Consider the following 12,457-nt stretch of genomic DNA (forward strand, 5'->3'; position numbering starts at 1 on the left):
CACAAGTACTTTGCAGCAAGCAACAAGGACGAAAGTATACCTGGACATGAAGGAGGAGGCCAGACTTTTCAGTCTCCGCGTCACATAAAAAGCTGTCTGACAATTGCAGCATATGCGTATGGTGAACTGTAAATGACATCTAGAACAGGCATGACTCCACTCATAGAAGGAAATGTTACCACAGCATGAAACTTTCATGCAGCTGAATTCTTCTCAGCCATCCCAGGAGGCACCTGCTAAATCAGGCAGTGTGCAATATATAATAAAAACAGAAAGCGCTGGAAAAACTCAGCGGGTGTGGTATCATCTGTGGAAAGATAAACAGAGTTAACATTTCGCGTCCAATATGACTCTCCTTTGGAACATGCCTACATCAAATAAATGACAAATATTATGTTTGCAAGGGGGAACATATTTATCACTTTCTCTGTGCAAAGAAGACATCAGTTAGACAAGGCAGCACAATTTCCGTGACTCCAATCGCTGCATGAAAGTAAGGTTTGCTCGGGTGATATTTTGCCACAGAAACCATAGGCGGCAGCTTCTGGCTGGAGTGCAAGTGGCGGAGTCCGCACACCAGCGCTTAAAATGTCGCGCGAGCGTCCCGATGTCAGCGTGCACGGCATAGCGATATCCCAGTCAGTGGACGCGCTATGCAGCGAGACGCGCGCCCGCCATTAATTAAAGGCCATTAACCCTGCAGTCGACCAGGATTTTGAGGGGCCGGTCCGAACTGTGGGTCAGCGCATGGGCCCAACGTAAGCGATTTTTTTACAAACCTCATCCAGTGGCGGGATGAGGTTTGATATCGGAATTAAAAAATTGTTAAAAAGGTTTTGAGTATTTCATTAACATGTCCCATCTCGTGTGACATTTTCGCAGGGTGGGGGGGGCGGGTTGGGGGTGGGTGGGGGGGGTGGGGGTGGGAGGGTGGGTGGGTGGGTGGGGGGGGGGGGGGCACGTTAATGATTTTTTTTCAGTTTTCTGTTTTTAAAGTTTCACTGGTTTTCAACGATTTTCCCGAGGCTGCACTTTGCCTCAGGGAGATGTGCACTCTTTCATGCGCATGCGTGAAAGAGCGGACTCTGGCAGTTGGGGAACCACTCCCCCCCCACCCCGCGCCAGCACAGGGAGTGCATAGCGCTTCCCATCGGGCGACATGCTGGGCGGGCCTTAATTGGCCCGTCCACTTAAAATGGCAGTGGGGCCTGTTTTCGGCTGCCCGCCCGCCGCCGAGTCGGTCAAGCCCGCCCGCCCAACAAGGGCAAAATTCTGCCCCATATTATGCACATCATTAGTCATTATCCAGGAAGCAGTGATGATCCTCTCATCATGCGGGGATCCAAGGTGCCTGCATCTTTAGATGAATAAAAACACGGAATCACAGTGCAGAAGAGGCCCTTCGGCCCATCGAGTCTGCACCGACACGTGAAAAACACCTGACCTACCTACCTAATCCCATTTACCAGCACTTGGCCCATAGCCTTGAATGTTATGACATGCCAAGTGCTCATCCAGGTACTTTGTAAAGGATGTGAGGCAACCCGCCTCCACCACCCTCCCAAGCAGAGCATTCCACCCACTGGGTAAAAAAGTTTTTCTCACATCCCCGCTAAACCTCCTGCCCCTCACCTTGAACTTATGTCCCCTTGTGACTGACCCTTCAACTAAGGGGAACAGCTGCTCCCTATCCACCCTGTCCATGCCCCTCATAATCATGTACACCTCGCTCAGGTCGCCCCTCGGTCTTCTCTGCTCCAACGAAAACAACCCAAGTCTATCCAACCTCTCTTCATAACTTAAATGTTTCATCCCAGGCAACATCCTGGTGTATCTCCTCTGCACCCCCTCCAGTGCAGTCACATCCTTCCTATAATATGGCGACCAGAACTGCACACAGTACTCCAGCTGTGGCCTCACCAAGGTTCTATACAACTCCAACATGACCTGCCCACTTTTGTAATCTATGCCTCGATAATACGGGACGGAATGACTTACAAGATTCCAGAGCTGGCCTCTGCACCTATGACTGCTAACTCCACTGATAAACCCCTTCATAGCACAGGGCCTCCTTGGGCTAGGCGCAACTATTCACTGTTCCACAGTCATCACTTCCACGCACAAAATAAGATACTATCTATTTTGCAACAATGAAAATTTTGTACAAAATGGTAATGGCTGTTTGAAAGCGTTAAATCTTATTTTCCTGAGGGAATGATTTTTTTTCCTTGTTAGGTTTGTGTCAATGATTGATGAGTCACACAAGACAGCTTTGCCAGTTCAGGAACATATGGAACATATGGGCAAGGAGCAGGAGTAGGCCATTCAGCCCCTTGAGCCTGCTCCACCATTTAATAAGATCATGGCTGATCTGATAGTAATCTGAACGTTGCATTCCATTTACCGCCGATAACCTATCACCCCGTTGCTTACCAAGAATCTACCCACATCTGCTTTAAAAATATTCAGACTGCTTCCACCACCCGTCCAGGAACCGAGTTCCAAAGACTCACGACCCTCTGAGTGAAAAAATTTCGCCTCATCTCTGTTTTAAATGGGCGACCCCTTATTTTTAAACAGTGACCCCTAGTTCTAGATTTTCCTACAAGAGGAAACATCCTTTCTACATGCACTTTGTCAAGCCACCTCAGGATCTTATGTTTCAATCAAGTCTCCTCTTACTCTTCTGTCTGATACCAGCAATTCTTTGTCCATTTGGAGACAAGTATGAAAGATACGTGTGATTGCATTGACTTAGTCAGCAATGGCCCTCTGCGCATCTTCCATTTGTGTTTTTACACCAAGGTAACCTTCAGCTCCCTCATTTTGTGCACGTTTTGCAGCAGGAATTCCAACCCTTCAGCATCAAAGGTAACAGTGCTGCTCACATCTCTGTCAGGCAAACAATTGGTCTGCTTTTCTGCCACAGTCAGAGCTTCCTGGTTAATTGAGAGCTGCAGCCATTTAAGAACTGCTACTTCACCACATTTTACACACATTGAGCAGTTGGGCCAGGTACCAAACTCTCTTGGGAAAGCTTTTTCATGTAGTCATGGCCAATTGAAATTGGGGTATGGAGTCCCCACTGCAAAATTTCCCTCTGAGATGCTGGCACATATCAGCATGTAGTAGAGGCCAGTTCAACTATACTTTACCATTCATACAAAACTCATGGATAAAGGATGCAGAGCAGATTTACTGCAATGATGGCAGGATGAGGATATGTGGAGAGACTAGGGAAGCTGAGAATGTTCTCCTTAGCACAGAGAAGCTTAAAAGAAGATTTAATAGAGGGATTCTAACTTGTGACGGGTATAGATTGAATAAGGAGAAACTGTTTCCAGTGGCAAAAGGTTCAGTAACCAAAGAACGCAAATGAAGATAATTTTCAAAAGAATCAGAGGCAAGATGAAGAGAATTTTGTTCGTGTAGCTACTATGATTACTATGATCTGGAAAGCATTGCCTGAGAGGTTGCTGGAAGCCATTTAAATAGTAATTTTCAAAAGGAAACTGGATAAATGCTTGAAAAGAAAGGATTTGCAGCAGCCAAGTGGTAAGGGTGGGGGGTGGGGTGGGAGGTGGAGAGTGTGAATAAGTGGATAGCTCTTTCAAAGAGCCAGCACTGGCAGGATGGCCTGAATGTTGGTCTATGATTCTATGAAGTGTTGAACCTAGGTGCTGAAGCTTTAAATATCTAAAAACCCAACAAGTTCAACTAGAAAATTTAAAACTCTACCAATTAATATTTGGCAATGACTGCTTAAAGTAAAATGCCAGAAAGTGAGAAAAAAATCTCCCCGTTTGGGGAAAGCAGAATATTTGACTCATTTGGATTAGATACATGTAGTTCTGATCCAATATTTGTCCGGGTCCATTCATGGACTCTTCTTTGTTGTTTGGTTCCTTAATACCACCTTAAAAACTGACACAAAAGGTTGTGGAGCAGGCAAGGGCTTTCAATGTGAAAATCCAACTGAAAACAGCTCAGAATTGTTCCGTCTCCAGTGGTGCTCAGTCTATTGCACTTGCGAGGATTCATGGGACCTTCTAACATGCCAACTCTTGTTTATTTCATTCATTGCTCTTCTGAAAGCCCTTGCTTTGCTGCATGCAGGAGCTGATGCAAACCACCAGGGACAAACTTCACCTTAAAAGTCACTACCCTGAAGCAGCAAGCTGTGCCCATGAGGAGTATTCAATAATGCATGTGTCCTTTGAAATGCCCGTCAAAAACTTGTCTTCTCTGATGTAACATCCTGTACAACTAAATAGAAATGAAAGTATGAAAGCAGCATGATATTGATTCCAACGGTGCACTTGGAGGGCTGTTACACTAGAAAACAGAGGCATTATTATTGAAATCACAGATTCAAGAATATCTTCATTAAGGCTGTTTCATTGCTTTAAAATAGTTAAAAGTAATCTTCAATAAACTCAGAAAATGTCATTAAAAGGGGCAATTGACATCCTGTAAATGCTAATCCCTAATAGCACACTTTTTCCTGTTTTCTTTTCCTCTGATTTGTTGGCCCATGCTTGGATATGGTTTCACAGGCACACATCCCCCTTTCCCAAGTGGGAGCCTAGGCACTGACTATTGGAAGCCAATGAAAGCCAAGCCTGGCCCTATGGTAACTTGGGGTGAAGATATCCTTTGTGTGTTAGGTAAATACATTGATAAATGATCTAAATATAACACCTCTAGCACAGGGAAAAATCTTCCTCTTGATGTTCTCAAATGTGCGCTTTCTAGCAGGGATTCCAGGGAGCCTGGCTGATTTTGCCACCTTCCTTTTCTGGGATTAGAAGTGCCAAGGTCAATTGAGCTCCATTACTATCTTTGTAGAAACATACAACACAGATCTAGGCTATTTGGCCTGTTGTGCCTGAGTCAGCCGTTTGACAGAGTTAGCCAATTAGTCCCACCGCCCTGCTCTTTCTTAATAACCCTGTTCATTTCTCCAGTGGAGATGAAATGAGGCTCTTAAGTGACTACTAAAAGGGCCTCAATTGTCCCCCAGGTGGCAAGGCCGCCCCTCCACCCTTCCCACCCTGAACTTGATCGGGGGAGATGGGAAGGTGGTGGGGCCCCACCCCTATATCCCCCCACACGGTCAAACCCCCCTTCCCCATTCCCCAAACCCACTCTGGGGGCGGGGGGGAGACATTAAATTCCGGCCATTATTTTTTTAAAAATCTACATTTAGATATTTAGGCTATTCCAAACATATAAATAACTGATTTTAATGATTTACCAGCTTATCTAAAAGAAGAGTTCTGTAGATAGGCCTGGATTCCTTAGGACTCGAAACGTCAAGTCTTTTCTTCTCCGCCGATGCTGCCAGACCTGCTGAGTTTTCCAGGTAATTCTGTTTTTGTTCTGGATTCCTCAAACATTGTCTGTAGGATTAGCACCCAGCCACAGCAGAAGAGCCTCGAAACAGTTGAAAAGACATTCTGCTGTAGTACAGACTTTACCCCAGTAATTTCACTGTGATATTTTATCTTTCAGATCAAACATCCACTTGACTCAGATAGAATGACCTCATCAACCATGATTATCTTCTTCATTGCTGTTAGTGTGCATGCTGTGTTCATTGAGTTACAAGACAAATTACTCCTGTAAACATCGCGTATAATGAAAGAGAAAATAAATATACCCAAGAGAGTCTTATTGTCCTGCAGTAATCATGAGCTATATAAAGTTGCTCAGTAGAAAAGTAGAAGATCCTACGCTTCTTGACATTCAGTATGTTGAATTTACAGGGGGCGCCTTTGCTGTTAAGTATGCCAAAGTTATCTTTTCATTGCAACTATCGGGCTGAGAAGTGGCAAACTGCATCTTGAGCACAGCACATGGAATGTCATGCAGAAAACCCTAGGATTTAAACCAGGGAAGACATGGGTGATAACTGCCTGGGTATAGATACTGTAAACCCATCCTAGTGCTCTCATTACAATGTGGACAGTGAAATGACTTAAATAATGAAAAAAAAACCTCACGGAATCACATAATCTTTACAGTGCAGAAGAAGGCCATTCTGCCCATCAAGCCTGAATTGGCTCCATGAAAGAGCATTCTACCTAATCTCACTCCCCTGTCTTATCCCCATAACCCTGCACATTCTTACTTTTCGGATGACAATCCAATTCCAATTTGAATAGCTCAATCGAACCTGCCTCCCACACCCTCTCAGGAAGTTCATTCCAGACTCCAACCAGCCTCTGGGTGAATAAAAAAATTGTCTCACATCACGATCACTCCTTTTGCCAATTATTTTGAATCTGTGTCCGCTAGTTCTTGATGCTCTCTTGAGTGAGAACAGTTTCTCACAATTTAACCTGTCCATTCCCCTCAGGATCTTGAATACCTCTATCAAGTCTCCTCTCTGTCTTATTTTCTCCAAAGAAAACAGTCCCAACCTCTCCAATCCATCCTCATAGCTACAGTTACATATAAATAAAATTATTTTAAAAACCCACTCACCACACTGACTTGGAAATATATCATGGTTCCTTCACTGTCACTGGTTCAAAATCCTGGAACTCCCTCTTTAAAAAAACACTGTGGGTGGACCTACACCACATGGACTGCAGTGGTTCAAGAAGACAGCTCACCACCACCTTCTCAAGGGCAACTAGGGATGGACATTAAATGCGGCCTAGCCAGCAAAGGCCACAACCAGTAAGTGAATAAAAATTATATATATATATTTTATATTCTCAGGGCTATAAAAACTAGATTTCCCCACTATACCCCCTTATAGGACACGAAGGTCTCAAATTCAGTCAGGTTATAGAATCATAGGCTAAAATTTTCTACCCTCGTTGGCATCAGGCATCATGGCGGGCATGAGCGGACAATATGGTGAGGAGGCCAACGGTCAGTTTTACGCTGTCATGAAACCAGTTTGCGATTGTCCACTCCGCCTGCCAATAGCAGCCGCCCTTCCTGCTGTCCAATGTCGGGAACCTAATCTCAATGCATTGGCATCTCTTCAACTTGCCTGTCCGCCAGAATCATCCCCCCCACCACACTGGATCATCCAGGCGGCCGATAACAGCACTTAAAAGGTGTGCACCCGGTGAGCTAAGCTTCGAGGGGAACTCGGAGGTGAGTGCGCACTAACGCCGTGCAGGGCCCGCGGGGGTCACCCATTCGACTTCAAGTAAGAGGTGCCACGCGTTCAGGTGAGGGCACAGGCAAGTCACTTTTTCCCGGCTGGCTGGCAGTGCGATGCCGGGGCGAGGGCGGCACTGTAGTTGGGGCGAGGGGGGTGGGCGGGGGGGGGTGGGCAGGGGGGGTGGGCGGGGGGGGTGGGATGCAAGGCAGCACGGTCTGATAGCAGCGCACACACCTTCTGTGATAAGGCTCTTGTCGTGGAGACGCAGCGGATGCCCGTAGTCCCTACATTCCAGGAGGATGATGGCAACATGCAGTGGGGACACTCCGTAGATTCTCACATAGCCTCTGAGAATGTCTGAGAATGCCTGACTCCTGTCTGGCTGATGGTACCTTGGCTTGTGCTCTGTGAACAGGGTCACATCATGGAGACGCAACGGGGAAACTTTAACCTCTCCTATGGGATCCTTTGTGAGCTGAACCCTTTAGGATCACACGTTCACCGGACACAGATGCTGATGAGATGGGGGGGGCGCAGCTACACCTCACAGGGCACACAGAGAGAACGACGGAACTCTGTGCCGATGGCCCAGGACAATCTGGCAGCGACAATAAGCCCCATCGAGGTGCAAGGCATGACTGATGTGGACAGTCGCTGTGAAGGCGCCTCATCAATATGCTGGGAATGTTGCTCAAAACACAGGGGTGAGGCCCTGGACTGAGACACCTGCCTTTACCCTATGCAGGAACCAAGCTTTCACTTCAGACTGACACGAACACTGCTCATCAGAACAAAGAGTGTTAGGCAGGATGTCATTGTTGGGAGTTTGTTTACAATAGTTGATGTTATGTACAAGTGATTAACACCAGTGCCCACATGCTGAAACTACATTTTCTTAACCTTCCTAACCCTGCCGTTACACCTTGGTGCCTCCCCTGACCCCCACAACGGAGGTGCAGGCAGCCTTGACGGGCCTCCTCTGGAGGGCCCTGGCCTGCTTTCGGGGTTCTGCTTTGTGACAGTGGCACCCTCCTTGGCCTGTGGAGCCGGAGCTGTTGGGTGGGGGGGAGGGCGGGGGTGTGTCACTGGAAGAAAGGAATCGGATGGACTGGAGACTCCCGGAGTAACCTGGGTGGATGGCCCCGGGTTGTGCACCTGCTGATCCTCCTCCCTATGGGTGCCTCTGGGCCCCTGGTTGACTCCTTGAGGAGAAGGGGAAGGAGGAATGAGATCAAGCTGCCTTGCACCCCTCTTGCACTGACACCGTTAGAGGCCAAATATGGCATCAGCAATGGAGTTCAGCCCACGCAGCGGTGCATGGCTGATGTCCTGGACCAAGGTCTCCATGGCAGCCACCAACCTACCAGTGTTGACCTCGGGCAGAGGACATTGCAACTGGCCTCCACTGTACCCAGTTTGTGCTTGAGGCAGGTGTCGCTAAATTTGGGAGCAGTGTGTTTCCTCCCTTTGGCAGCCATCAGTTCCCAGCAGCTTCCTATCCCTTGAAGAGTGTTCGCTCGGTGCAGGGGCGGCCTTTAAATATGGTGCCCGGTTTACTGAAGGCCTGAGGTGATGGCAGGGTGGGTGAATCTGAGGCTGGCCGGCCAGCGACCCGGAGTGTTCCCTGCGAATAAATTATTAATGAGGCAGGACGTGCCAGGAAGGGGACAATACTCCAGTCAGTAATGTAATGGTAAGGTTTTGTCATTTTATCAACCGTTTGACATAAAAAAGACATTTATAAACAGCCCATTAGCAGGCCAATGCAGAAAACCAAAGTGTTGTGATAGTCCACAGAGGCTTTTCAAACTCCTGCTCACAGAAAAGGGTCTCGCACTGTTTAAATAATTGATATGTTCAGATCAGCATCTGTCGGCTTTACTGTAGTGATGTCCATAACTAGTCAAGCATTAAGCTTTCTGGCGAAGAGTTACTGTGAAAGGCATCAGGCGACTAAAGGGAGAATTTTATGAGCATTGCTCCAGCTTAATGCTATCATTGCATTAAAGCCTAATGGAGAGCATTGACGATTTAACTCTGCCAATTTTACACAGATCTTTGCTTATTTGTTTGTGTGAGAGAAATTCTCAGCGGCCTGGTTTGTACAAATGCCTGACACTGATGCAAGCACTGAGCGCATAAACTCCAGAGCTGAATCAACAATGCAGGCATCTCACACAAAGTGAGTTAAAAGGAGAATTCAGAAACACCAGACCTTAAAATTGAAATGCACCTCCGGCAATGAAGTTATTGGTTTTGCTATTCCTGATAACTTCTCAAACACTATGGATGTGAGGCTAGTCTATGCCTGCTGTGCAAAATGGGCTTGTGGCAAATCAGCAGTCGATTTTTCACTACAACTGACCTTCTTTCCACTGAGGTACACAGAGCAATAGTTCAAACATCCTTTTGGAGACTCATTTCCTAGACTCACAGTCACTTTTCCTTGGTTTGAAATTATAAATCTTGGCAGTATTTTCCAAGTCAATGGAAAATAAAAAAAACTGGCGCGTGAAGAATCAGCTGCCCAATTCACTATGAGCCCATTTCACGCTGGCATAAACCAGTTTCACCCCCTATGTGTTTTTTGTTAATGTTTAATCCTCTCTTTGTATTCAATAAGCTGCCTAAATTATCACTGTAACATAGCTAACCTATAATTACTGGCAAAGAAACACTGTCTCCTCAGAGTTACCCCTTGGATGGAATGTAATGGGGCCAGTGGAAGCAGGAATCATGGAGGGTGGGGTGACAGGTAACAAAATCTTGGCTCCCCAATGGCGGGTTGAGGTTAAGGGGTTAATTTGGTGGCATTTCAGCAGCGGGTCAGAAATGACAGAGTCTAGTGGTGGGAGCCTCCTACCCGCACACTGTCCTGTCCTGAATACTCACTAAATTTCCACAGTGATTCGGACCTTCAAAGTTAAGCCAATGGCAAACGGGAAACTCGCACCACCTGATGAACGACTGATTAACGGTGGTGAAGGTGACCCATTCAGACCCTAGGTGAACAGTTGTCTTTATCGAACACTGAGGAAAGGGGAGGCGAGCAGGAGAATGAGCGCAGACCCGGATGGTCAGTTGTGGCAAGGGCAAAGGTTGGGTGGGTGGAGGGGGATGGTTGGTGGGGGAGTGATGGGTGGGGTCCCACGAGTTGATATAGAATTATGAAGGGGACCTAATGAGGGTGCAAGATTTAGAGATGCAAAGAGGAATGAAGACTTGGCCCACAGATGATATCCTTCCAAATCTGCAAATAATATCCCCCCAGCTGATCTACTCCCGGCCTGCGGAGCCAAGATACCCTGGGCCTGAATTTTCCATTCCGACATTGGGTGCGTGCCTGATCTGAATGCACGTAAAATTGCGCGCTGGAGTTGAAGCCATGCCCGCTGACAATTAAAGGGCCCACTAAGGCCATTAAAAAGTCTATTGACTGACATTTTACATTGCGCGTGCGATTTTGCGCTCGTCGCCCACAGCAACGAGGCAGGCTGTATGTTTTCATCAAATTGTCATCCAGCGGCAAGATAAAAGGCTCCTGGAACACAAGCAGTTTCATTTTATTTGTGATTTTGCTGCTGTCATGTATCTGAGTATTGCCAGGTTTCCTTTTGATTGCTTTAGCTTTCCAAGCTGGTTCACTTACAAATCTGTGCTAAAGTTCTGACAAAATAGATCAGTCTGTAAAAACCCAGGGAACATTGTCGTTGAGAAAGGATATTGGCCTTGCAAATCCAAGGCCATTTGGCATATTGCCGCTGTAATTATATAAGAGTGAGGGGTGCTGAGGGTTGAGCCAAGGGTAGGGGCTCTCTGAATGTCAAACTCCCCATGACCCAAGCCTTCATTATGACCCAGCATATAGATACTGCATGTTTCACACTGAAGGTGTCCCAACTAACCCGACAGTAGATATGGAATATGACCAGATCCCTGCATAATTTTTTTAAAAATTAAGAGGATCTCCCTACTGAAAGGAACAACCATACTTCATTTGAGGCCCAGCATCCCCTCCCTCACTTCACCCGTACCACAGCCACTAGCCCTAGTTGTGCCGCCTCAGCTCGGTGGTCCAGAGCTGCTGCAATAGCAGGTAGACCAGATGCGCCCTTGATGGCATGGGTGTCTACGATGTTGGGGCATTCTGTTCCCTGGAGTTCAGTAGGTTATGGGTTCAAGTCCCACTCCAGATAATTGAGCATGTGGGCTTGCAGTCCTGAGAGAGTGCTGCACCGTCTGTGGTGCCAGTGCTCAGCCCAGAATGAAAAAAAACAGTTCGGACCAGTGCTCTTATTTGCCAGTTTTACTGGCGTTCCATTTTAAAGTACATAAGACCAGCTCGGACCAGTGTTCTTATTTCCCAATTTTTACTGTTTTTTTTCCCTTCTGAGAGGTGAGATGTTAACCTGAGGCCAAGTCTACCCTCTCAGATTGATGTAAAAGATCCAACATTGCTGTCTACAGGAGCTTGCTGTGCGCAAATTGGCTGGCCAGCGCATTCTCCACATTATAGCAGCGACTACACTTCAATAAGTGGTGAGGCACACTGGGACATCCTAAAGTCATGACAGGTGTTGGGAAATGTTTATTCATTATTTTTTCTTTCTTCACTGATATAAATAGATGAAGGGAAACCCCTAAACAAAAACAGAATTACTTGGATAAAGGGAAACCCCTCCCCAGCTCTTTCCCCCCTCCCCCCGACCACCCACAGCTTCCTCACTGCTGCCACAAAGTTTAGCTGGACCAGTGGTAGATGCTCGGCCTGGCCTGTAGATTTTCAAGACACATTTCAGAGTGACTATTACAGATACATTGAGTCGGTGAACAGTCAGGATCAGTTCATAGCTGAAAATCCGCTTCCCTGTTGCGGGGCCCATCTGCTTTCCCACTGGAAGTTTAACTGAAGTTACCAAAGTCGGGGGGATGACAGTGAGCCCGGCGCCCGACACGTTCCACCCCCGCCCGCCCTGTCGGGCCAACCGGAAGACGTGTTTCACGCTGGGCGGGCCTTCATTGGCCACCCGGCGTGAAATTGCATTGAGGACGCAATCTCGCCTGGGGTTTGGTGGGGGGTGGTGGGGAGCGGGGTGTGGGGCTTGGGGTGGGGGTGGATTCTACATCCCCTTCCGGGCTCGTTGACTTTGCGTGCATGGCAAGTGTGAAATTCGAACCCTGGGGCAGAATTTTACATCCCATGGATGGGCGCGGGCCCAACCCGATCGAGAGTCAGGTAGTGCGGGGTGACGATGTCGGGCGAACGTCCCGATGTCATTGCGCACCCGCGGGATATTTTGGTCTGCGGGCGCACACGAGAGTTGGCAGCGC

Source organism: Carcharodon carcharias, chromosome 25 (assembly GCF_017639515.1).
Source record: "Carcharodon carcharias isolate sCarCar2 chromosome 25, sCarCar2.pri, whole genome shotgun sequence".
Taxonomy (NCBI): domain Eukaryota; kingdom Metazoa; phylum Chordata; class Chondrichthyes; order Lamniformes; family Lamnidae; genus Carcharodon; species Carcharodon carcharias.